At 45.7% G+C, this 27,487-nt stretch overlaps 2 long non-coding RNA genes across 7 annotated transcripts in view; both read right to left on the bottom strand.

The window, feature by feature from the left end:
• The window catches only part of LOC308176119, a 104,726-nt gene that overhangs the window by 9,880 nt on the left and 67,359 nt on the right, over positions 1-27,487 (bottom strand). For 2 of the 6 annotated variants that reach the window (XR_013938079.1, XR_013938080.1), the window contains exons 4-8: positions 7,294-7,368; positions 5,063-5,245; positions 1,831-1,966; positions 1,290-1,380; positions 43-626 (exon numbers count right to left, since the gene is read on the bottom strand). This is a non-coding gene — a long non-coding RNA (uncharacterized lncRNA). The other 4 variants (XR_013938082.1, XR_013938081.1, XR_013938084.1 and 1 more) reach the window with 4 other exon arrangements.
• LOC308176124 lies at positions 15,370-17,169 on the bottom strand. Its single transcript, XR_013938089.1, has 2 exons — positions 15,738-17,169; positions 15,370-15,633 (listed from the first exon to the last, which is right to left on the bottom strand). It is a non-coding gene; the product is annotated as an uncharacterized lncRNA (long non-coding RNA).

Genomic DNA, 27,487 nt, shown 5'->3' with positions numbered 1-27,487 from the left:
CCCAACAGCCAAGCCCCAACGCAGTACCACCGCTTCGCTCACCTAACGTCCCAAAGAGATGCATGACACTCCCTGCTCCTCTTGCACTTGGAGCATCTCCAGCACTTCAGGAACTGGAACCGCTGACGTCTGGCGTGACACAGGAACATGGCAGGAGATGCACAATGCTGTCGCAAGGTGCTTGCCAAGCCTGCCCGACAGGCAAAACAGACTAACAAAACCAACCGACCAACTCATGGCCCACACCGCCATCCACTCACCCTTGTGCCTTGTTCAAATTTCCAGCTTAGCCCGTGCCTATGACCTGGGCTACGAGAAACAAAAAGAGAAGGTTATGTCCGTGACGAACACGCAAACAGTACGGCTCCTTGCAGAGGACCAAAGCACAGAGACCAGAGCCAGAAAAAAACAAACAAACAAAAAACTCCTCAGGTCCACAAATGCCAACAGGCCATGAATGCACAGCAGCCCCAACAGGGGTGATCACAGACTTATCCTTTACAGCTGAAAAAGGTGACCCTGCTCAGTCTCGCAGTAATACTGCACCTATGTGGTCAAGCCCCTTGCGGTGCGTACTGAAGCTCTTTGTGAATCCTCTGGAGAGTTACGCAAATGGCTCGATATACCTAGAGATTAAAACATAACCCAAAAACAGAAGCTTACCCCACCACGTCACAAAAACAAGTTAGCCGGCAACCTCTGCTAAATATCCCTCTGTTAAGGGAATTCCACGCACTTAAAATCTAGAAGGCTACAAGGTCTAAAGACTCTACAGCCAGCAAAACAGCAGGAAAAAGCTCCAAAAATATAACAAGCTGTCCCTAACCCTGAAAAAGACTACACCTTACATGCCTACGGCTGCTGTTTTCAGATACCTACTGGCACAGGGAACTTGGATGATACATTTCCCCTAAACCCTTCTCCATCACTTTACCACCAAGGTTGTAACTTTAATAATATTTGACACACAAGTGAAGGCATAAGGTCACATTCACAGTAAGCCCCGTAATTCTGCAAAAATCACAAGGGACCTAGAACCACAGAACAAACACGCAAAGTAACATCATCTTCCTATCAATAAGCATGCTGTAAAAATTACTCACCTGAAGAAGAGATGTATGCAATAAAGGCACCTACTATTATATAGATTGCTTTACTCTAAAACATCCTACTAGTTGTTACCTCAAAAACACGTGCTTACCTCTCTTAACTTAGAAATGCATCAGCCCATAGACTCTGACCCACCTGAAGAACCCTGCAACTGGCTGATGGAAAGACAAAGCACTTACCCCAAAGAGCAGCTCAGGCAGAAAGAGCTCTCTGATGGGACGCCTGCGGCTCATACACCATTAGGCCCTACCTGGCATCCACCCCAATCACCTGGGAAAGGGGAGGGGCAAAGCACAAGAAGGGAGAAAGACAGCAGGAGGAGCAGCAGCTGTGTTTTTGTTTGTTTGTTTTTATCTGGCTTAGCTCAACAGTGTGCAAAGCACAGCACAGAGAACTGTGCTGTTTCTAGAAGCAGCAATTCCCATGCTTTTGCCTCAACTCTGAATATTGAGAGGACAATGACCAAGCAAGTAACTAAAACTATTTCAACTGGAATTAGCTCAAACCTTTCTTTACATAGGCAAAAATAATCTAGGAGCATAACAGATTACACACCAAAAAAAAATCAATTCAATGTAATAACATGACTCGCAGGAGAAATCAGGCACTTCAGCAGGCTATCTGAAAATCAAAAGGCTATGCTGATGGGTCAAAACAAACTACAGGACACTGAAACCTGGCCTTCTACTGCACTGACTTAAAAACTACCCCCACACTCACCAAGGCACAACCCCAACTCAAACACAGACACAGCACTTGAGCTCGAGCTGGGCTTTGGGGACCGCTGGAAAGCATGCTTCGTCCTCAACAAGGCACACTCAGGCTACACAGGATGGGGCTTCAGGAACCTCTTCACCTACGGAATACGGCTGCCATCAGAAACTGCCATGCCAGACAACCTTTTTCCTCTACAACACCCTTCTCAGGACCCATGCAGCATTCAAGTGACCTGCCTTGCTCCTATTCTAAAGACTATCACAGCCCTCCTTGCCTGTGGCACCTGGTAAACAGAAGAGAAAGCAACCGCAGCAGCAAAAGCCACAGCACCACTAAGACAGTCACTCTCATCTGCTCCTTTACCTCAGCCCCTCATCTGACCCCAAGGCAGATGCTTCCATTGGGAGAAATTTTTGATGGGAGAAATTGGTGACGTACCTGTTCTGTTAGGGTCACAATTAGGGTTAGCCTTAGGGTAGACTTGAACTCCCACTGGGAACCCTTACACAACCTCACACACAACAGGACTCTGCGCCTTCTCTCTCTCCAAACACTAATAACCCTAACCCTAATACTAAGGCAACCCTAGCCCTAAAACTACACCTAACCCTAAACATCCGGAGCTAACCCTGTGGAGCTAACCCTGCAAAGCTATCCCTAATCCTAAAACTAACCCTGACACTAACCCTAACGCTAACCTTGAACCTAACACTAACCCTAACCTTAACCCAAACCCTAACTGTACCGTAGATCCTCCGCAGTTCTACTAGGGCCACCCAGAGCCATCTAGATCCCTTGGAAAGCCTCCCAGTGACCCCCAGTTTCCTCTAGGATGCCCCAGAGGCCTCCCTAGGATGCCCTATGAGCCTCCTCTTGCACCCTAGAGGCAAAATAAGGGCTCTTCCTGGAATCTCGTGGCCTTTGGAGGCCTCGCAGGGCTCTCTAGTGCACTCTTGCGCACACTGCAGGCCTCCTGTAGTCTTCTCCTGCACTCTAGATCCTCCGCAGGTCTACCAGGGACACCCAGCACCCTCTAGCTTCCCCGGAAAGCCTCCCAGTGACCCCCCCAGTGTCCTCTAGGATGCCTTAGAGGCCTCCCAGTGCAGGCCTCAGGCTTCCCATGACCCTCCAGTACACTCCTGTGTCTTCTCAATACATCCCATTACCTTCCAGTGCGCTTTAGAGAGCAGTAGAGCCCCCCTGGGTCTCCCTAGAGGCTCCCAGTGTCTCCCAGCGTGGAAATGCAGCCCTTGCATCTCTCTCAGCCCCTGACCCCTTCTCTCCCCGTTGTGTTCTGTAATGCTCCCTAGAGACTGCACAGGGCTCCCCAGTGTGTTCCAGTGACTCCTATAATCCTCGCAGGGCTCTCTAGGTTCCTCCACGGCCATTCTAGAGGTTCCACTGTAGACCTGCAAGGTTCTTGGATGGAGTGGAGGAGTGTTGGTAGCCTCTTGTGTGTACTAGGAGGTCTTTGGGGTACCCCAGAGCTCACCTGAGTGTCCTGCAAGGCCTGCAGGAGGCACTCGCTCACGGTGGGAAGCCTCTTTCTGCACTGTGGGTCCCCGAGTGTGCGCTGAGTGCCTGGTGAAGCTTTTAGGGGGTGCTGGAGCTCAGTGGAGAGAACTGTGAGGTCTGCGGAGGACTCTGCAGCACCCGTAGGGCACCGAGAGCCCTGCAGTCCGCCACGGGGTGCAGAGGAAGGGGCTGGGAGGCCTCACGGGTACCCCCAGAGCAAGCTGTGGGACCTGGGGGGGGACGTTTGGGAAGGGACAGGCGGCACCGGGAGGCCTCGGGAGGCCTCACATTCTCTCCTGGCTCTTATCGCGGTCACCCGAGAGCTCACGGCCCGAGGAGCGCTCCCCCCGGCCTTCCCTGGGAACCAACACGGCCACCCGGGAGCCCAGTGCCCGAGAACTACATTTCCCGGCGAGCCCTGGGCACCAACATGGCCGCCAGGAAGCCCAGTGACCAAGAACTACACGTCCCAGCATGCCCCGGGCTCCCACCCGGCCCTAGCGGCCCAATAAGGACAATCCCGGGAAGCTCCGTGCCCTCTGGAGCCTCGCAGGGCGCCGTGGTGCGCCCCCGGGCACATGGGGGCCTCCTGTAGGGCTCCCCAGGTCCTCCGCAGGTCTACCGGGGAGGGCCAGCGCCCTGCAGCTCCCCCAGAAAACCTCCCAGTGACCCTCCTTGGCACCACTCTAACCGGAACACTGAGCCGAACCCTAATAAGGACCCTAAAAACCAAGTACGGCACCAGTTTCTCCCATCAAAAAGTGCTCCCAAAGGGAGTCCCATGGTTTTGGCTAATGTCTTGTTCATGCAGTTGAACTCTGGTTTGTGGACAGGGTAAGACCAAGGGCCTACTGCTATTTCCCAGGTGGGGAGTGGCTTCTCTCCTCTAGTCAGTCACTGAGTTTTAGAAGGTTTGTGGAACGTAATTTTTTAATTCTATGTTTGTATTAAATACAGTTTAAACAGGCCAACACGTTCAAGAGGCAGTAAGAGCAAGGTCGGTATAACATCTGGCGGTGCTTGTCAGTACCACGGCATTAGGAAAGGAAAGCTCCTTGATAAACACGGAGACAAACCTGTACCTGGAACACTGCGCTGTGATCTCAGCAGAAAATCAACAGGAATCAGAGCAAGGGGCGGGACTTGGAGGACAGACCTGTGAAGGGTGACTTAAAGGGGCTAAACACCAGAGCTAGCTCCTCGGCTGTGGACAAAGATCCTCTTTTACACGCTCCAATCCTAGATCTGGCTTGCACTCACCTTAGCTGCAGGCACAGCACAGAACAACCTTGACACAGCACAGCATTTGTAGGACACCTGCAAGAATGCAGTGGGGCAATACGCTCACCAGGACGATTTTCTTCTCTAGACAAGAGTCTTAACATGCCCCTAAGTGTCTGAGAAAGAGCTATCTGGCTCAAAGAACCAGCCTCATACGAACACTGCAGCTAAAGGATAGTTAAACAGAGATGACACCAATTCCCACAGGGACAGGAGGAGAGCAAAAGGGCTGGAGCTGAAGGATCTTTATCACCCCCTCCCCACACTAGCACACGACTGGATCATAACTAAAAGCGTATGTAACGCACAGTCCTGCATTTGTGTTCTGGCTTCCAAGCACTGTGAGCGCTAAGTAAAGACAGGAATTATTTAGCATTGGTACAGGGAGGCAACTGGGGATTTAAGCAAGAAAAATAAACTGGGAAGGAGAAAACACGACCTGAATGCTGGCGCAAACCTCCTGGTGCAGTGATGTAGGAGACGAAATCCCTGGGAAGCACTTGCATAGTGTGCCAGAGCTGCCCGAGAGCGGCCAGCAAGGGGGGCGGAGGTGGGCCGGATGGGGAAGGCCAAAGGAAAAGGCTGCGGCTTCAGGGTGGCAAGGCAAGCAGGACAAGGCGAGCTGTAGCCAAGAAATGTCCATTAGAGCCTGCTTAGAAACCTGCTCTGGCCAGACGCATCCAAAAGTGAATCTCACCACACCGCTAAGTAACCCGGTTTCAATTTCTGATGAGCTCCTGACAGCATGAGCAGCCCTGGCAAGGCCTGGGCTTGGCGAGCATTGCTGCTGGCTGTGCAGGCAGCCCGGGTGCTCTGCAGCGAGCTGACACCGCCACCCAGCGCCCCGCATTGCCCGCAGCACGCAGCCCGAAGCGCCCCGCAGGGCCAGCAGCGCCCAGGCCACACCAAGAGATGCCCGCACAGGGCGGCAGTGGCTGTGTCGGTAATCTGAGATTGCTTTGGCGCCTCCAGGACACTCAGTGCTATTGTGTCCGATGCCTAAAATGCACTGCAGGGATTGTGCTGGAACCCTGCACGGGTCTTAAACCCAGCTGCGTTATGTCCAAAATGACCCCGAGTCCCCCAAGTAAGAGAGAGAAGTGGTTTGCTCTGCCCTTTGCCTGGCTCTTCCTCAGATTCTTGATGGCTGATCGGGGCTTAAATAAAGGAAGTTTATGCAGTAATTCTAGCCCAAACAACTAACCTGGGGAATTATCCCTCCATGTGGCTCTTGGCCTCGTACGCCAAGCCGGCTGACCATAAATACTCATTCTTCACATCAACCACGCTACTCAGTAACATTTTTTAGAGGTAAGATTGTCTTTTTGTCCAGGTACTCTGGAATCAGCAAAGTCAACAGCACACTTACTGGTTTACCCTCCCGTAGTTCTACAAAGGCTTAGAGCTTCCTCTCCAGGCAAGGGGATAAGCCAGAAACATTTCCAAGTCCCTTTTTCATTCACAAAAATGTAGCTTTTGGTAAGAGGAGCTTTTAGAAGCACACAGTGATTTACCAGCTGATGGAGCTCAGTAAATAGCAGAGATTTGTCTACAAGCATCCTCTGAATTGGAAGTGAGTTGTGACTCAGCCACATTTATTAACCTGCTTTTTTCCACAAAAGCCTATGCCTTTGGGATCTCTGTGCTTTGCTGCTGGCAGAAGCAGTCACAAACACACGACCTCACTGCGGGGTTATTGCCACCTTCACCTACCGAAGATGTGCAGAACAGCATGTCTCCTTGGCACAAACTGTCTTCAGTTTGTGTTTATTTTCTTGAAGACACAAGAATGTTTTCATACTTTTCTCAGCTACGTTGAGTGATAAAACATACCTTAAGATAATAATAGCAATTCTTAAACAATCCAGAAAATGAGCCTCTAAAGAAAAGCACAAAATACCCTGTGAGCAGCTGCATCAGAAGTTATTTAACTTGCAAGCATGAGTGCTTGTGTCAAACTGAAATTACAACCAAATTTCCACATTTTCTAGAGTTTTCTGATTGGTATTCTCTTCATACAATCAATAGAACTAAAAGATGTCCAATGTCCTAAGTATTGGAGGTAGTTCTGAAAATAACTCAGATTATTCTAAGTGATTACAATTCCTTAGTGATATGGCTTTTGTGGAGGACTTGTTAGTGTTAGGTCAGAGGTTGGACTGGGTGATCTTGGAGGTCTCTTCCAACCTAGGTGATTCTGTGATTCTGTAATACTTTTTCAGATTGCAGAAGCAGAGACAGGGATGCAATCTAATCAAGCATTCAATTTCCAACATATTCTCTTAAAAAAATCCTGTATTTGTACTATCTTTAGACCAGTCCTGAATTTGTAATTTTGATGACTGTGACACATGCAGGCAGATTTCAACTTAACTAAAGCAGCCAGAGGGTTCTATGGGGCCACATCACTCGCATCTAGGAAAAAAACTGAAGTGTAGGCTTTGGTCTAAGATGCACAACCAGTGCCACAGAAATAACTGGGATTTAAGCACATACTTTATATTAAAAGCAAATGTTCTACTGTTTTGCTAGATCAGAGCTGTAAATCTTGGTGATGTCACGGTTTCTATGACAACCAAATGTGATACGACATGAAGGATTATGCTTTAAAGAAACACTATTACATCTGGCCTTTTCAACTGACATAGTCAGAGCTTAACGTGTACGTACCTTGTGCACCCATCTGCTTATCTTTGTTCAATCACCGAGCCCAGGGGCGGAAAGGGAAGGCCTCAGCACAGCAGGCTGAAAGCAAGCAAAGAGAGCACATAAAAGGGAGTGTTGCTCCCCTCTCTATTCCTGCCTACTCCAAGGAGGAAAAATAAAGTCAGACTAAGGGTCACATTATCCTTTCAGGGCCTTCAGCAGCCCAGGAGCTTGCTGACAGCTGAGGGACACTGCAGCTGCGAGGCTGGAAGCCAAGAGACAGATAGAGAGCAGCAACACAGGTGCCGTGATCCCTTTCTGCAGAGCCCTCTTTGCTCTAGTCCTCTGCCACCTCTGCTTTCTGATTCACTAATGGTGCATTTGCCCCAGCTGCCAGCAGGTTTGCTCCCTGGGAGATGTCTCCAACTAGCTCCATGGTCCTCAGCAATCCCCACAAACATAACCAGGAAGGTCTTTCCATCCCATGGGAGCAGGTGCCGAAAGCAAAAACAAACCACTTAATACCAACAGCTAACTCCAGACTAGCTAGTTTGGAACCAGACGGGAAACACGTGAGAAGTGACCTCCGCCCCTGCCCTTTCTGCAGTGAGAGCAGCCTGCTCCTGAGCGGGGCAGGATGAACCCTGCCTCCAGCAGCCAGCTGGCTGCAGAGCTCTCCTAGCTGCTCCAACACTCGTGTTCACCTTAGCTAGTCACAGCCATGTTCGTAGGAGCATTGTCTTCTCGGTTTCACTGTCTTGTTTTCAGAGAGCAGGCTGGCTCTCAGGCTGCTCCGCATTCAGGACACACAGATTCACCGCCTGCTTCTACAGGCAAACGAGAGGCAGCGCTGCAGATTTGTTCAATGGCCCTTTTAAGCATGGGGCTGGCTCCGTAGCAAACAACTCCCTTTACATTAAGATAAATGCTTTACTAGGGAGATTAGTGGCACTGCGCTTGTGAAGTCAAGATATTCCTTACAAATAAAATCAGTGACTATAAATAGCCAGCATATCTTCCATCCTAGGAGATTATGAGTTTCTTCCTTGCAAAACAGATGAGCTCACTGAAAGATAATTTTGTGATGGCCAGATAGCTTCAACATTAGATCGAGACCATCATCATTAGTCCAATTAAAGCTCCTTTTTATACCAGGAAAAGAACTGATGTGCGGATAAACTGCCTCCACTCATTGTTACTGCAGCATCCACAGCTGCTGCGAACGCATCCATGTCATCAGTGTGTCTCACAAAAAGCATTCTAAATGAGTTAACTCTTCCAGGAACTGGCAGATTTCTGAGAGACTATTTGCTTATAAAATCTCCAGCTTTTTGTTCTGTGTTTCTTTTATTTACAGAGGCATAAAGTCCAATCAGGAGCCGATCACACACACTTCTGCAGAGCATAATACCAACATCGCATGCTATTATTGTAGTAAGAGTTGAGAGAGGGAACCTGGCCTTGAGGCTACTTATCCCCTATTAAAAAAAATAAAAAACCTTCACCTAACCTGCATCATTCTGACAGAACTAGGTTAGGGAGTGCCTGTATGTGCAGTTACTTTGGCAGAGCACAACTTACAAAAGGGATGGGAGAAGCGCACTGACAGACAGTCATCTGTCTCCAGCAGCAGCCAGAAGGCCTGTGACCGGTCTCAGGAACGTGATCAAAAGGGCCCATTTTGCCACCACGTTGAGATGCTGGCCATCATTCACTGTGACCTGGGTCTCTTATGTCCCTGCTCTGTCTCAGCGGCATTGCCCAGGTGCTACAGGAGCAGTGGAGAGCTTCATTCTTGTTTAAAGGGTGCGGTGATAGCTACATCATCAGGTTCTTGTCATCTTTTCTAGGATTGATTAAAAACATTCTCAGTAGCCACACAAAACCTCACTGAACGTCTGTCTTCACTGCACATCCAGGAGAAACAAATCTCTCGAGTCAGCCTCTCCCTGCCCTGCTTCAGGGGAACGACTGTGTGGAAGACAAGCCTGCACACATTTTTCAGGGGGTTAGAGCTTTGGGCATTGGCTCCAAGAAAGAAAAAAAAAAAAAAAAAAAGGAAAAAAAAATAAACACAAACTGATAACTGCAAAGACTCTTAAAAGCTTTGTTAACTTCCTATGAAACAAATGCTTGGACTTCAGACTCACTTATCCACAAATCTCCTTTGTGAATCCAATTCTGATTCGACGTATTTGGTACTTTCTGGAGACACAGGTTTTCTAGCAGCTGCAGATAGCCATTTTGAAGGCTATCAGCCTTACCTGATGCCTGCACATCACATGAGAACTTCACAGCTCAAAATGCAACTGCTCGGTCTCATCTGGAAGTTAACGGCAGTCAGCCACGCACCAGGCAATAATGCTGGGTGCCATGTATACATCAGAGGAGCTACAAATATTTTTGATACCAAAAGTAATCATTGCATGCTTATAGCCTATCATGGGAGCTAGGCAGTGAATTCTTCTTGACCTAAATAGAACTTTTCATCTGCTCGTTACTGTCTGCTGCTGATGTTGTCACTAGAAATGTAAAAAAGCAATTCAGTGCATCCAATGCTGAAATGCTGTATTAGGTTTACATGGCAAGGTTTCGGTAGCAGGAGGACTGCCAGGTGGCCTCTGTGAGCAGAGCCCAGCAGCTGCCCCATGTCAGAGCAGAGCCAGCTCCAGAAATGGACCCGTCGCTGAGCTGAGCCGAGCCAACAAGCGATATGGGATGAGCTTCCGTGAGATCAGATTTAAGAAAGGAAAAAACTGCTGCACAGCAGCAGCTGGGAGAGAGGAGTGAGAAAATGTAGAGACCCAGCCCTGCAGCCCCCAAGGGCAGTGCAGCGGGAGGGCTCCAGGCACCAGAGCAGAAGTTCCCTGCAGCCCATGGGGAGGCCCCTGGTGGAGCAGGCTGTCCCCCTGCAGCCCGTGGGGTACCACAGCAAAGCAAATCTCTACGCTGCAGCCTGTGGAGGCGCCCATGTGGTGCAGCCTGTGGTGGAGGAGACGGGTCTAACCTGAAGGAGGCTGCAGCCCACGGAGAGCCCCTGCAGGATCAGAGTCCAGGTGGAGCTGCAGCCCGTGGAGAGGAGCCCACACAGGGGCAGGTGATGTGGCAGGAGCTGCCACTGTGCAGGCCCCATGCTGGAGCAATCCATTCCTTAGGGATGGATCCCATGTTACAGAGCCATGTGGGAGCAGTTCTTGAAGAGCTGCTGCCTGTGGGCAGCCCCCGCAGGCTCAGTTCGGGAAGGACGGCATCCCGTGGGAGGGACCCCGCGGGGAGCAGGGGCACGGAGGGACCGAGAGGGACCGGCCGAGATGTAGCGTTAGGGACTGACTGCAGCCCCCATTCCCCCTGTTCCCCTGCACTGCTTCAGGGGAGGATGGAGAAGAGGGTGGATTAGGAGAAGGTGGTGTTAGTTTGTTTTCAGTTTCTCACCGCTCCACTCTGTTACTGATAAGCGAGATCTTTGGTGCTGCTTTTGATGTTTCAATCCAGTTACGGGCTCACTGCTCTTCAGTCCCCAGTGGTAAGATCAGAACCCCTCCATACTTTCAACCCTTCTCCCCCAGCAGCTCAAAACGCTTCTCTAGGCACCAGTCTAATCCAACAGGCAGCATCTGACAGCTGAGTCACAGGAAGCTACATGGTACTTCTGTGGAAGCAATTATGGAGAAGTTACCTTGCTAAACTCCTTGATGTGAATGTTTGTCACCCTTTACAACAAAGCCTACCCCAAGAAAGCTATCTCAGTATCCACATGGAGCTCACAGTATGACCTGTACAGTTAGGAGCAGATAACGCTTAATACAAACAACTTTCTTCAACACATTTATGCCTAAGGAAGTGCTGTCAGCATGTTTGCTGTTCATCAGAAGCCAGAGGAAAGCAGCAGGAACAAGAAAGAAAGAGCACAGTAATAATCTCACCAAAAAGGACATCTAAACATCTCAATTCACCTCCTGTGGGGAGCGGTCCAGGGAAGGGTTAGGAGGAGGAGGATCTCTCAGCCCCAAATACAGTTAATCCCAAAGAGCTGACCAGGAGATGGCGTGAGAGGAACATATTTCCAAGAAAATCACCTGCTGACCGCAGCTGAGGCTGCCACAGACTGGGACAGTCTCTCAGCCAGTAACTCCCGGAGGACTGACCCCAGCCTTGAAAGCAGGAGGGACACCCACCTCAGTGGGAGACATGGGCTCAGAGCAGATTTAGCTGGCTCATTAAATGGATATCATGTTTGCTCTGGAAATTTGACGTATTCTGAAAATTTGTAAGATGCGAGTACAAAAAGGAAAACAATCTGACAACCTTTTTGGAAAGGAGTGGAGAGAATAGTTCTTAATATTTTTAAGGTATCGAGGTAGCTTTAAGACTGGGAAACACTATGTTCTTTGCCAGGTATCTCAGCAAGTCCATGACAAGTCCATGACAACAAGGTAAACCTGGAGCATTCTCATTACATCACTGCAGCTACTATGGGTCTGTATTCGTCCAGAGGAAACTGAAAAACTGGACCTTCGAAGACAATTCCTTATGAGTTTCCATGGAAAGGGCCGGTTTTTGTCCTCCCAAAGTGATGTGTTAGTTCAGGTAATGCATTCTGAACTAAACTGAACTCTAAAGTTCAAGCAAAGTGTACTATTTCTAGACAACTATTCGTGTTAATTTAAATCACACCAATTTTCCTGTTCAACATGTTGGGAAAAACACACGATATTTCCAGCATGGGATTAGAAGTCCCCTGATCATTTCACTCTTCTTTAAACCTAAAACTTTTTTTATATTTTGAAAAAGCATCTAGAAATATATATGTGTATTTTCTTCCTGTGGGTCAGATGGTCTTCATCTGTTTGCCAGTATTCGCTTTGGCTCAGACTTGTATGGACCAGGGAATTAATTCTGTGTGACAGCCACCCAGAGCTGCGGTGAAGAGTTTCACCATCTGAGTGCAGCACAGACAGTCTGACATACAGATTCCAGTGCAGATCCATTGGCGATAGCTGCAATTTATTGTTGTAAAAGGAAAATATGTTCATATCAGTGTTCTAAAGCTAATCTACTCCATTTGATTCAACTGACATTTTCACAGGGGAAAAATGTACAGTTTGGAGAAGCAATGACGGTCATTAATTTTTCCTGCTTTTAATATTCTATTTGTTTCATTTTTTCCCTATTTTCAACTACGAATCCTGGAAACCATTCAAATCTGTCTTGATCAAACCTGTGTCTCTATCATCACTTTCAGATGATGCTTCCTGATTATGCTGGGAAGTTCCGCTCAAAGTAACCCTGTGAGGGTAGCTTTGGGTCTCCTGGGAGCTGGGCAGAGCCACTTATCTTTAGAATGAGATTGTATGACAAGCACAGGCAGTGTTAACAGATTGTTTTCCTCCATACATCAGATACTGGCATTGGTACCTGGGATCCATCTGTCATAGGTATAATCAAGCCAACTGCTTGGCAGATTGCTGCAATACTCTTCACATTTATTTGGTATTAACCTTTTACATTACTCACTGGTTTAGTCAGTTGACTACTCTTTCTTTTGCAAAACATGGTCAGAAGTGTTTGGAAAACACCCTGCCAATGACCTACCTATGCAGCAGCTCAAATGTTTTTGGCAGCACTACCTTACATAAACATCCTGCAAACATCCCCGTCCTGTAGTAGATGTGTATTTGTAGCAGAGGGCCCTTCAATGGCAGGAATGGGATGGGAGACTCATGCTAAATCACACACCAGCAAACAGTTAAAAAAGAATCATTCTGAACACACAAGGCAGATGCATCAGTGGGAAAGAAGCACACATCTCCTGTGAGTTACAGAAGAGGGACAAAGAAAACAAAAAAGACAACTGAACCAACCTGCAGCGGTTCTTGGCAACTTCTCTGACATAAACTTGTTTTTTTGTTGTTGTTATGTGTTTTGTTTGCTTTGGTTTTGTTTGGTTTTTGTTCCGCTGTTTTTCCCTAGCTCTGATTTTGCTGCTCAGTAGTTACCATTAATATTTTATACGTGCATTGGTCACCAGCCCCTTTCCATGCCATCCTCTCCTGGCAGTAAACCTTGGAAGTATCACAAGGCAGGGGTAGGAGACAATCACGTGCAGCTTCAACTGTGGCGTTTTTCTATTGTTTGCAGAGAAAAGGCAGCAGAGACAGAGCTTCATGGTTTGCAAGGCTCACTAAGCATGCAGCATGCCTTGGGGAGACAGCTAGCTGTGTCTCCACTGATATTTGCCCTTTGACAGCTCCCCTCCTATAAGACACAGAGAGAAACAGCTGTCTGGGATGCAGCTATGGATAGCTGACAAGGGGAGCAAACAGCGAGGCATGCCAAACAGCATCTGGCCTTAACTTCAGAGAAACAGGACTACAAATGCACCCTCCAGCAGAGCAAAGCAAAGCTCCCACAACCTGGGAACTAATACAATATAGTGATGCTGCAGTGTTTTTTTTTCCTGGCAGAGCTGATTTCTCTTCTGTTTATTTCTGTGAAAGTATTCAATTTCCGAACAAACAGAAGGCGATTTCAACTCCACCTATATACCCTGCGTATCACCTCTTAGCCACAAGAGTGCACCCTTGCAACTTGCACTAAGCACATCCCCTCTTACTGCGGTATCAAGGTAGACAACACCTTAAATCCAGTGCAAAATATACTCTCGTCCCAACTGCTTTTATTGCAGCCTTGGATAAGTAATTGTTTGTGAATGCTTTGCAAAACACCCTGCCAATGACCTACCTATGCACCAGCTCAGATATTTCTGGCAGCAGTACCTTACATAAACATCCTGCAAATACAAATATCCCTGTCTTCCTCCACAAGGAAACTTGCAGTAGATGTGTATTTGTAGCACAGGGCCCTTCAATGGCAGAAATGAGATGGGAGTTCGGTGTTAAATCTGGTTTATAGCACACCAAATCGATGGGATGGTAACAGAACACCTTTTTTTACTACATTTAATATAGGCATTGTGTTTTAATGCACTAACAAACCCTGCTGAATGATATCCTCATAATTTCATTGACAATTCCTTACCAGATGCCTGCTGTGTCTTTGTCAGTATTGTAAAAAATAAAAAAATAAAATAATAAAAAAGCTTATTTTGGAAATTAATCTTTTCAGCAGATGATCTTAAAGTACATTTCAGAGTAGGAAACTAGGTAAATAACACATAAACACAGTATCTGAAGTTTCTATTTGACTTTAAAGAAACTAATAAAGCCAAGACTTTGAACCATGTGTATAAATTGGGCAAAAGGAAAGAAGCTGGGAATCTTCTTCAGGTTCCTCTTTCTAGAGCAATGTTTTCCATCTTTCTGCGAATTTCACCTTTCCCAGCTATGCTTGTTCAGTCCTGCTCTTGCCCTGCAGAGGCGGACATCTGAAGAGGATGATCCAAGTGTTTTCTACTTCGGCCAAAGAGCATTCTTGCTGAGACCCTATCAATTAGCCTGTCTCTGGAGCAGCCATGCTGCTACTGTTATTTCACAGCCACAGACATCTTCCTGGAACTTTAATGCTGCCTTTCCAGCAACCACTCCCTCTGGGAATGATCTTGTACTTTACAAAAGTAGCTGCATCACTGCTGGTATTTCCATGGTTTCTTAACCTTTGCTACCTTTGACAGAAGATAGAGTAAATCCCTAGCAAACCCATTTTAAGATACAGAGGCTCTACAGATTATATAGTTATTCCTGGTAATTTTTCATGGTCTGACAAATGTTTGCACCATTTTGATTTATAGCCACACTGCACTGTTAGTATTTATAAGGTTCAACTACCTGATACTCTGGGAAACTGCCTAGTCTAGAAGATGCGCCAAAGAGACAGGAACCCAGACAGCTTTTTCCCAGCTTTGTCACAAGCCCTGCGTGTGGGACTTTCCTCACCAGTGCATGTAAAGTCAAGCAAGTCACACAGGCTGCTGGTGCCTCCTCTTCATTCTCATCCGTCATCCACCTCATTTATTTAGACTGCTAGCTCTGAAGAACATGCCCTTTTTCTTACAACAAATACATCCAAGATCACAGATGTAGCTTCTAGACACAAAGGCAGTACAACAGAAAGCATGAAAGCAGAGATGAGCTATTCTGCAAGACTGTAGGCAGTGTTAGGCTAGTGAGCCCAAGGAGCATTACCAGAAGGACACGTCAAAGGCAGAATTCATAACGCGTAAGACTGCTTATCTGAAGGTCTAAAAGCAAATTAGGGAGCACGTTACAGTCATTAAATTCACTTGAGAAGAGACAGACAACCAACATGCAACAAACACTCTGAAATGGTCTAAGCAGAAAATACTGGAGGCTTGTCTAGGGAATGATCCAGTTTCCCAAAGACCTTAAAGGATTTTGATTTTCAACTCTGTAAACAGAAAGAAAAATTTCTTGCAGAATAAAGTAGAATTAAACAGGGAGATATCCACTTTACCAAAGGCACTGAGTTATGTGCCAGAGAAAAATATTTACAGTGATGAGGGACTGTTAGAAGCATGGAGCAGTTTGGGGTGTGAAAACCAAGGCAGGATGTTGGTGTGAAGTGTTTGCCTGCTTGCTGGTCTCAATACCATCAATACATTATTCTGGATAAAAAAAGAAAAAAAGGAAAATAAGACAACAGCAAATAGTGGTTTTAAGAAAGCACTTTAAAACAAACCAACCAACCAAACAAAACCCACAACCCCACCCCTACAGGCCGCACTGGACAGGTACAAATATGTCTCAAATCTCACAGAAGCAGCTGATCAGTAACAGCCCTGGGCAGTCAGGTAACATTCACAAAAACAGACAGGTAGACTTGACACTGGGAGGGAGAAGGTAGGGCAGCAAGCCTTGGGCAGGCTGGGAAAGGTGCAGTAGGTTTAAATGGCTTGAGAACAGCTCCGTTCATGTAACGTTAAACTGTGACCTTACACTCATCAGCTGCCAGATTCTCCATCAATGAAACAGGCAAAACAGCCCGTGGAAGATGATGAAGTACTTGAAATTGAGAGTAGCCCGATTACTGAAAGAAGGATTTAGTCTATCTCAGCAATTAAGATATAGCAGCTACAGCTGCACCTGCCTGTTACTGACTTTGGACTTCAGGGAATTTTCTTTCACTTGGCAAGTTTTCTGCACTAGAAAAAAAAAAAATCTGCCAAGACTTCAGAGACCCTCCCATCACAATTGCATTAAATGCAGTCCTAAGAGGTGTTCAAGAAACACCCCTCTAACAGGAGGTGTGCTGCCTGGCATTTTTTTTCCCTTGAATGTTTTTTCTTGCTTGAGTTCACTCAGTCCTTGTCCTTCTTCCTTCTCTATTTCTCCAGTCTCTTTTCTCCTGCCCTGTCCCACCATTCCCTTCTACAGGCTTAGCTATGGTATTACTGTGAGGTATGAATGTTAATCAACGTGTGCCAATGACTCAGAAGTCATTAACGGAACCAAGCCTAACCTCATTACACAGTGCTGCACGCTGCCTGCCAAACAGCCACATAATCCTAAATACTTCTTCTCTAGTATGCAGTAAAAGAAGAGGCTATTTCCTGAATTTTGGTGCTCTTTGCTGTTGTACTGCTTACTACAGAGTAAAATCTAGGAGTTGTTTACACAGCAACTTCAGTGAAACAGAAAAATGCAAAGGCACCTATAGAAGAAATACAGTCATGCAGTTTTGCGGCTCCTGTCTGACTGTTTTCAGCCTGGTCTCTCAGTGCAACCTTACAACCATTAGACTAACTTAGTATTCTTTACTTTCTTCTCACATCAGTAACAAGCCTTATACATCTGAGGTGAAATCACAGCTACAGACCTGCATTTGTTTGCCACGCTCATGTGGGAGCAAAGACAGCCAGAGAGAAACAGGCAAGCAAAGAACAGAGACTGGTGCACGAGTGGGGGGACACGGCAACCTGTTCCCTGCAACACCTTTCTCTTGCTACCACAAAAGCTGTTTTTACACATGCCGTTAAGAAGCTCTGCGCTGCCCCTAGCCCTGTGCAGTGGAACTGGCACGGACTCCGACAGTAGCATCAGCGCTGGCAACGTCCGGCACACGTGGCTCCTGATTTCTAAACATCGGTGCTGGGGGAGAAAACTGAGGGCTTCACTTTTGACTAGTTTGGGCTTGGTCAAATGGGCAGAACAAAGCACCAGGTTTTTGCCAGTGCCACTACTGATCCGCACATCCCTGATTCAGATACCCAGCTGCTTCAAGGGGCTTTCCCTTAGCAGAGGGGCTCTGTCCCAGCTCTTTCCCAGACTTTTGTGCAGGGGGAAGCCCTTGTGGCACCTGCTGACAGAAGATGTGTGAGATGCGTCTGGAGAGCTTCATGGCAGCTGTCGCCTTCCTGTTTCCCTACTTTCTGGCACAGCCAAGGAAGAAAAACAACTTTTGTGTCCAGACCCTCTATTGCCAAACACCAGAGAATGTCCTATGTCCTCCCTTCTCAGGCTACCTCTACCATTAAGTGCTGTTGGTATCTTTCATATTCAGGTAGATAAAGACTGACCAGACAGCAGTGAGAGCTTAAAACCCTGCTGTTTTTTCTTGTGGTCCATGTTTAGGAGAATGTCCAGTCCTCCTCTGGCCCTACAGCAGGTGGTTACAACAGACAGCTAGCCATGAGTCACAGCACTAACAGCAGTAGAGCTATATTCATTATTTACCAGTCTCCGAGGCCTCTGTGCTGCTTGGAGACAGCCTACATCTCCTATCAATCATTTAACATGTTCCAGTTCAGCGCAGTTACTTCTGGCTCAGCACACAGACCTTGTCCAGAAGAATCCCTCACTTAGTGCTCTTTTCGTGCAGCTTCCTCCCAAGCCTCATGTACCTTTCCCAGCCTCATAACTTCTTGGCAATAGTTCAGCACTTTTTCACTTTAAAATTTAATTTAGTGTTCACAAGAGGTGCCAGACTACCAGCAGGCAGAACAGCAGCCTGCTGTTTGCCCACAGAGCCGGTACTGCCTGAGAAACAGGCACTTATGCTGTGTGACACTGACCTGATGAAGCATCTCGGCCCTTTTTGCAAGGGGCGGTCACTGGAGCCAGGCAGCTCCATTTACAAACTCATTTATTTCTCACCTTCTAGCTGAGAAGATACTAGATCCAGCCATACTGGATCTAAACACTCCCCTGGCGCTGGTATCCTGCCTGTCCCAACGGCCAAGCTAGATGCAGAAGGAGGCACAAGCGGGAAGGTAGCCGCTCCTTCACAGACTGCAGCTCAGTGACTTACCGGTTTCGAACTATTTGGTGGTGCCTATATATAGGATGAAGGTCACTTCTACAAATAAGTTCATGGAAATCTTTGGCACATGGAATCCCACAGTCAGGAATTTCACAGCTTAACTGCACACTGCAATAGCCCCCCATATTATCCCTGTTTTGAACTTCCTGTGCGTTGCTGGACCAAAGAAGATCCTGGCTCTCACTTGCTCATCTGCCACTGACCTACCACAAGATACAGGGCAAAACACAATACCTCTGCAACTCTCCTTTCCCAAGACAAAAGAGGAGTAAAAATAAGTAGTCTTCCCCAAGAGATATCCACACAGCTCTGGATAATTTACTTAATTAAATCAATCTTTGGCAAAACCCTATCACAGAATCATCTAGGTTGGAAGAGACCTCCAAGGTCATCAAGTCCAACCTCTGACCTAACACTAGCAAGTCCTCCACTAAACCATATCACTAAGCTCTACATCTAAACGTCTCTTAAAGACCTCCAGGAGTGGTGACTCAACCACTTCCCTGGGCAGCCCATTCCAATGCCTAACAACCCTTTCCGTAAGGAAGTTCTTCCTAACATCCAACCTAAACCTCCCCTGGCGCAACTTTAGCCCATTCCCCCTCGTCCTGTCACCAGGCACGTGGGAGAACAGACCAACCCCCACCTCGCTACAGCCTCCTTTCAGGTACCTGTAGAGTGCGATAAGGTCACCCCTGAGCCTCCTCTTCTCCAGGCTGAACAATCCCAGCTCCCTCAGCCGCTCCTCGTAAGACTTGTTCTCCAGACCCCTCACCAGCTTCATTGCCCTTCTCTGGACTCTCAAGCACCTCCATGTCCTTCTTGTATCTCTATCTTCTTGTCTTCTCTATCTTTGCCAGAGGAACACAACCAACCCTTCTTAAAATCCTTTAACAAATGGAAATGCCAGCTGGTGACAGGAGGAAGAGACAAATAAAAATGAAATGTTTGGCCATAAGACGACTTATGAAGAAGTAAGATGATTTGAGAAGATAGAAAATGACTTAAAGCAGAAAGGAAGAAATAGGAAGATTTTTTAAAGACAAAATCCCAAAGAAGCAGCAATGTGCCTGCCACCAGTTTTCAACAGGACAAGTACGTGACTGAGCACCTTGGCACTGATTTATGTACACAAGATAAGCAGCTGGTGTTCTTTTTCCTGATGCAATTCTAAACTGCTTAAGTCCACTGAAAAGATTATTTGGTTGGGTTTTATCTAGCCAGAGCAGAATATAAGTAGACTTCAGGGCTTTGGACAGAGCTGAAGTGCTTTACTCCATACAAGAACCAAGGAATATATATTTTGTAGACGATGACTTCTGAAGAGTTGTCATAATAGACAGACATGGAATACTCCCAAGCACATCAGTATTTAATGACCACAGCAAGCCCAAACAGCTATTTACTCCATTTTTTCTACAGCAAAGCACAGCAATGCGCTCTAGGCAACACCATACAGGTATTCACCTGGACTAACTCTATTAACATAGGCTTAAGCACTAGCAAGTGTTACTAATTGTGCCAATTTTTAGAGTAATTTGAAGAATTCTTGGGATACTGGTCCATACCTTTTGTAATACATTATGAAAAGACACTACCTTTCTGATTGCTCTGTCATATTTCTCCCTGCTATCAATCATGGCAGGGACTTTCAGCTGTCTTCCAGACTTTTTCACAACTTATTAATCCACAGATATTCTTAAGTCAATGCATTCCTCACGATTACACGGGAGACAGACTGGCAAATATACTATATGAAGTAAGCAGTTGCCATAATGGTGCTCTTAATGTAACATGACAGCCCTTCGCTCAGTAACTTTGCAATAGAAGCCTGGGTATTCAGAACTGTTATATATGCAATACCTGTAATAAACGCAAGATTTGAATGCAAAAGAAAACACCCTGACACATAAAGCTCAAACTGAGCTGCTGCTGCAGTCAGGTGAATGAGCTCTGCGTCACCTCCAGGAAAATTTATACTGCACTTTCATTCCACATCATTTCTCCAGGACAAGAGCAAAGTGACAAAACCCATTAGCATCATTATGCTCATTCACAGCTCTTTACACTCACCTGCAAGATCTCTCAGGACCACCCTGAATCAGCACTGTTCGTTTGGACAGATAAAGAAATATACAGAACTTTCTGAACTTGGCACAGCAACCTCCCTCACTGCTGGGACGGGGCTGGTTTCATGAGGCACTTTCATCCTGCAGCAGCTTTCTGGGCTAGCTTCACATCACCTAGCTCTGATGCCCATGGCAGTACCGAGCTCTATGTAAGCTGCAAACTCCACCTAAGAAGCTCTGTGCTGCCAGATCAGAGTCCTACCCACAACCTGTTGGAGAGTGCTGAAAGCCAGGCTTAGGATAGGCCTATGGAGAGATATTTTGGGATCCAGGTCAAACCATCCCTCAAGCTGGGAGAGAACTGAACTGGACCGTGAAGATTTGGCTGTACCCCTGAGCTGATGCTTTGCTTCTCAGTGGTTTTTGCTTTGGTTTCTTAGAAGCTGCTCCCCCAGAGCTGCCCTGTTGAGTGCTGGCTACTCACTTCTTGTCACCTACCATTCAACGCTTAGGTCTGGTTTGACATTCCCCTAAGGAGAGACCCCTCTCTTTCCCTATCTTGCTCGGGTGTCCCTGTGCCATTCCACAGACCTGTGTAACAGGGTATAGAGCAGACTGCAGCATAAACATGTCCATTTCCACGATCTCCAAGTGACCTAATGCACATATACTTTCACCCAGCTTCTCTACTGCTGTGCAAGAATTGAACTCAGACTTTTAAAAATTGCTTTCCAAATGTTTTGATATATTGCACGTTTACCATTACATCAGCATGAGAGAATTTGCTTGACTGACAGCTGAACTGAAATTCATGCATCTCCATTTTTAGGCTGCAGAAATGCTAAGAAAACCATGAATACTAATTAATACATCGCATATAATCAGAACGCTTGGACCAACTCACTTTTTTGACTCATCTATGACAGCAAGCATTTTAAAGAGTGAGAAAATAACATTGCGTTGACCAATGCACAGCTGGCCTACCTCGCATAGGAAAAGAGTATTTTCATACTTCGTGACAGCGGTTTGAAATGCAGCGAAGCATTGTAATAGATAAGCTAGAACTGCTGACGTTTGCAAGCAGTTAAATGGTTCAGTACCTAGAGCTGCAGGCATAAACTTGGGCTGACAAAACATCTTCTGTCTAGCTTATTGCAGTGTAGGAACGTATTGGAATGTAAGATGGATGCCAATGATGGCTGTCAGGTTCAGTCCCTTATTGAAAAGTCACAGCAGCAAGCACAAGTACAATGTAGACCCCATGTAGACCGCCAGTGTTGCTACAATTTGGCAGCAGTGATAATCACAGTAATGATCATGTTTTTATAATACCACATCTTTACAAGAGGAAGGAGAGGTCACAGGTGCAAGTCTCAACTTTGCTGAATGTTGTGTTTGTTCATTGACAGACCAGGCTGGGAACAAGAACAGAATGCAACCATGGAAGTGCATGCATAATTCACAGGTGGATGTTTTCATCTTGTCTTTTTTTTTGTTTTGTTTTTTAATAAAATGCACCCCAGAAATATTAGATATAAGTATTACCCAAGCTTTTGCCTATCTTTCATAAAGCTTTCTTCACTATACCTGGAAGAAGATCTCACAGTAGCTAAGAAGACCAAAAATATTTTTGACTCTTCTCCAAAGAAAGGAAAATTTCTTGTCCCAGTCAGCAGGTATGGGAGTTTCCCTAACTCTCTTTCTGAATTCTTCCACTAAGAAATTTAAATAAATACTTATTTCAATATATGTTATATACATATGTTGGGCATGTAGTTAATACTAGACAAAGATACACTTCCATGAGGGATTCTACTGCTTCCAATTCTGCTGGCAGACACCAGCAGGAAAGGCAAGGTGAGACCTGGGAAACTCAGAGGCAGCTCCATGTCCTGGAGGGAAGCCCATATAGGCAGTGATGGACCTTTCTGCTTCTCCTGCTGTTTAGTCCTGACTATTACTGCTCTGACATCTCTTGCCTCTTGCACGACCCTCATCTTTCTCAATACTTCATTCTAATTTTCTGCAGCTCCTCATCACGAGCCTAATTCTCTCCTAGTCCCCAGACCTAGTCACAGTCTGACCTCACAACCAATTAGTCGAATCTTCCTCCTCAGCTTCCCCAACTTGGTTTCTTTGGCCAGGAATTTCCAACCTTTCTTTCCCCCTTCCCCACCCCACAGAGTAATATTAGGTCCGACACCCAATGCAAGCACCTAATACTAGCTGCTTTTTCCCTCTCCCACAGCCTCCCTCTGCTCCTTCTGCTTTGTACCCTCTGCATTTGAGCTTGGCTGTTTCCTTCACTAGGAGAACTCCTATATGCAAACTGCTTTTTCAGAAATCATCACTTGGTAGTATTCTACCAAGGGTTGCTTCTGAAAGAAACGGATTTGACATTATTTGATTCCTTACCGAATTTTCTAACCCCGACTCTGAATAGAAAGGATTAGCAGCTCGTTTAAGTATATATAATTTTATCTGTCACCTGATTTTGTTTCCTTTTCTGAAAGACACATTATAAAAAAATAGTTTTAGCATTTCAACTTTTTGACATAAAAAGCTGTTATAATCACCTGCACAAATGAAATTCAATCTGTTCTATCAGATCCCTGCACAGGAGGAGCTCTGACTCTGAATTCTTTGATTTAAGTGGATTTTGAAGTGTTGTACAAATTGCTACTGATGGATGACTTCCCTGTAGTCAGCTCTGAAATGCACAACTGGGTTATAAACTGCATCATTTACACAGCAAGACAGTCCGCTTATCTGATTGTTGCACTAATTCAAGACCTTCACTTTTATTTCAAAAGTAGTTGCTCAGACTGGGAATCTTGGAAAGACTAAATATCTGCTCTAAAAAGACTAAGGCCTCAAACTTCAACTTCCATGTATAAGAGTTAATGTCCTAATTATCGCTTACTTTTACAGTAATTTCCATCTTGTGTCTGAGAAATTTCCTGATAGATTTTCACCAAATTGATGTTTCTAGTGAGATTCAGACATAGTCAGTGTTTTCCAGTGGGAAAGTTTTCAAATCGAAACATTCACAGCCAGCTCTCCTTTTAAACACTGTTTGTTCAGTTAATGATCCTAGGGGAAAGATTATTCTTCTGACTCTGGAAGGAAAGACTGGTTGAAATGCCCAGCCACTCTCTTGAACAAACCGTGTTACTGTCTTTTCTTTCCACCTGCAGCCACAGTTTTGCATCTGTGTCCAGAGGGTGGCTCCAGAAGATCCTGGGCCCAGGGCATTTCCCTGGAAACATCCTGCTCCAAGGGTCTGAGACAGAAGTACCCCGACATGACAGATACCTAGGCGCAAGGGCAAAAGCTAGCTGTAACCCTTGCCATGCACCAACTTCTCTCCCAGTGTTGACTGTGATACTATAAAAAAAAACAACACCAGGACAACAGAGGTTTCTTACCTCTTGGAAGTACTGCCTTGAAAAAAACAAAAATGAATACATCCGTTCTCTTACCAACCCTCTAGAGCAGTTCATTCAAGTAACATCAGACACAAAAGGAGGAACAACTTCACAAAAATGACACCAAGCAAAGAATTATGTCCCAACCATAAAAGCAAGAGGGTACAAAATTGTATTTGTACACAAAGCCTTCTACAGTCTCCAAAAGACCCGCTTGCTGAAAAGTCCCTGAGGAAAAGCAAAGCGAGAACTATTCCTGCTCGTAATGGTGGTACGTGGCTTCTGGCCAGCAACAAGGGGGAATTAACCTCAGGGAACCACCTGGTGTAGTTTGACTACCTAAGTGCCTATCAGCTGTGCACCTTCTTGGCAACTTAAATAAGAAAGGAAGGGCAGACATTTGAAGACATCATGCTGCCTCAAAGGTTAAAGGTGCTATCACTTAGTGCTGTAAGGACACTGGCAGACTACTATGATGGAAAGAAAAGGCAGACGTAAGGACCACAGGAATGCAGACTGCGAGGCAGGAAACCTCAGGGAAGAAGGGAAGTACATAGCCAAAGCAGTATCAAGAAAGTTTGTGGAGCCCCTCACAGAAATGGCCAGGAGTGATACTCATACAGTAAGTCACTTGACAACACCCAAGCTCAAAAGCCCCTGCTCAGCCTTTTATAGCAGCCATATCTTCTTACCAGGTCCCATACAGGAGCCAGAGTAAAAGCTACGTGAGAATCTGGAGTTTTGCCATATGAGCACAGCAGCATTTGGAAGGAGGGAACCTTCCTAAGGTAGAAGTGGTAGTGAACACGCAAAGGCAAGTCTCTGTGCAACAGCGTAGCAGATAGATAACGAAGCATAAAGAACAGTCCGTGATCTTCTGCCAAGAAAAGATAATTTTTAACTCTATGATTTGAAGAGTCGACAGCCTGAGAGATCTGCATTTAATGAGCAAACTTGAGATTATCTACTAGCCGGACTGCAGCATGCCTCAAGGCCTTGGACCAAAATTGCTGGAATTGGAAGGAAGTACTAGCAATTCTCCTATGGGTTTTAAACACAAAATATAAATAGAAAGAGGTGAGCCAAGAGAAAAGTCTCACCTCTTTCGTCTGCGGCACAGAGAGAAGAAATAGAAGAAAAAATTCTTCTGGAAATCCTTGTAACTGTGGGGGAGTCAAATGACAGGAAGTAAAAGCACAATTTCTTTTCCACCTGAATAGACTTCCAAAACCAGAAAGCATTGGCAGTTGCTTTTCTCAGCCATTGGAAGCCAAAGCTGATGAATAGGTGTAAGTGGAAGAGAGAAAAAAACAAACTTTACAGAAGCAAGCACTGGACTTCCAAGAAGATTAAGTACACAACTTACACACAGGAATGACTAGAGGGAATTTCAATGGAAATTTTTAAGTAATCAACCAGTTAATTGTTGTGGGAGTTCTTTACAGAAGTGATTAATCAGAGAAAGCAGAAACTGGAGAAAAGATTTTGTCTATCTCACAGTATACTGGAGCACCTGGCCCTATACAGGCCAGAGAAACATCATCTTTAGCTACACTTATACTAGGCATAAACAGAACAGCACAGGTGTTCTGAAGCCGGTATGCTTCCACACTTGCCCTAGCCACTTTTAGCAGCCCATAATATTGTTGTTTTTCTAAAAGTTCTTCTGTCTATACTTACTTTCAACCCATTAACCTTATTCACCCTAAAAAAATAAAAAAAAACTAGTGTCATTTCTGCATGACCGATCACTATCAGATATATATCTTCCTTGTGGGAAAATCTCTTTCATTGAATTTTAATGCTTGCTTGCAACCCTGTAGCTGTAACCACAAAGCATAGAAGATAAAATAAAATGAAACTCCATCATCATTAAGCTTATAATCTTGAAAATTCACAAGCGCCCATAATTCCATTTGGATTTCCACTGAGGATTAGAGCACTATTCCACAGATTACACCACCTCTCAAATACACTGATTTACTTTCTTTCCCCCCCTTCTCAAAATGGCACTAAAACTAATTTCCTAGTACCATCTTGGTGATCTCATGATGTAAATGCAAGCACACAGAGACCACATTGCCAGAGCAAAACAACTGGGAAAGAACTTTTTGTAACCGTCTTGATGATTCCATTAAGTTGCTCCTTCTAAGGAAAAATATCATAAAGCTGAAAAGCTGTCAATTTGCATCCCGAATGTCTATTAGAGAAGTCATTAGGATCCCATTATTATATAAGATTACCAAGGAAAAACAACTTCAGTGCAATGCAGCAGGGACCCACTGATGATCTCAGTATAAAATTACAACAAGGGGCATCATCATTCCTTTTCACTTCATCTTTACAGAAGATGAAGTCAAAATGAAAACAGGACAGCCTTAACAACTTGTACAGTTTTTCAAAATAACATAAGGAATTAAAGACCATAGTTGAAACATGTGCAAAGCCTACCAACAAGACAGCCCAGTACTTTCGCTGCTCGTTACTTTCAGCCTGCAGAAGTGTTACCTGTTAAGTGTCTATGTTGTAGTAGATGGTAACACCTCAATAAAGCAGACTGTATTTGTGTGAGCTGAACGTGTGACTGGATGTGAACTACCTGTGTCAAGACATTCAAGTCCAGATGGACAGGAGCACACCACAGAAATGCTGCAAAGCACTAACAAGCAGAGCTCGTGGCAGGCAATGCAAAGCACCAGTATGAAAGGATGCTCTGAAACACAACATTCACAATTCCCCCGGACCACCTAAAAATTTAGACCCCAGTTCAACATACCAGTTCAACGTTATGCAATTTACAGCCAACATTTTATCTTTTCAGTGTGTCAGGAGAGACAGAATGTTGAAAGCACCAGGGGCACTCTGAGCAGCCTGCACGGTGCATGGCTTACTTGCCCCCTTCCCCTAGGATGATGCAGGAGAGAGTTCCTGAAGCAGTGTGTGCCAAAGAGGATGCCCTCTGCTCTAGCTGAAGGGCACTGGAGAGGCAGCCAGGAGGCCTGGGATTTGCTAGGGCTAGGCCACTGACCTCTTACAGATCTGTCGCCTCCTCTTGGGCCAGTCCCATCCTCCACATGAGCGTGAGTTTCTGCTCTCCCCTCTAGGGGATTCAGAGGCATGGACTGCTCCCACCATTGCATGGGCAGTGTCTCAGTAGTACCAGAATGCACAGCACCGCCCTCCACCACAAATAACTATAGGCAGTAACCATCTACGAATCTTCAGTCTTATGTCAACTGTTCACCAGGATAAAGAAAGATACCTTCAACACTCATGCACAAAATTGGTTGGTTGGTTTGGTTGTTTTTATGTATAATTCAGGGAAGTCTAGACAAGCTGAATATTACCAGCCTTGGTGGTTTGACAGGAACACCAGACCAATGAACAGCAATTCACGTATCACATCTTCAGCAAAACTAGATGCCATGGAAAATGAGTTCTGCTACAGTTCATAATCCAGGTAAGAAATATCTGCAGTTTAACGGC

Source organism: Anser brachyrhynchus (assembly GCF_964034855.1).
Source record: "Anser brachyrhynchus genome assembly, chromosome: 11".
In the NCBI taxonomy this organism is placed as follows: Eukaryota; Metazoa; Chordata; class Aves; order Anseriformes; family Anatidae; genus Anser; species Anser brachyrhynchus.
The sequence above is the reverse complement of the archived record's forward strand: the minus strand, read 5'-3'. Positions and strand labels throughout refer to the sequence as shown.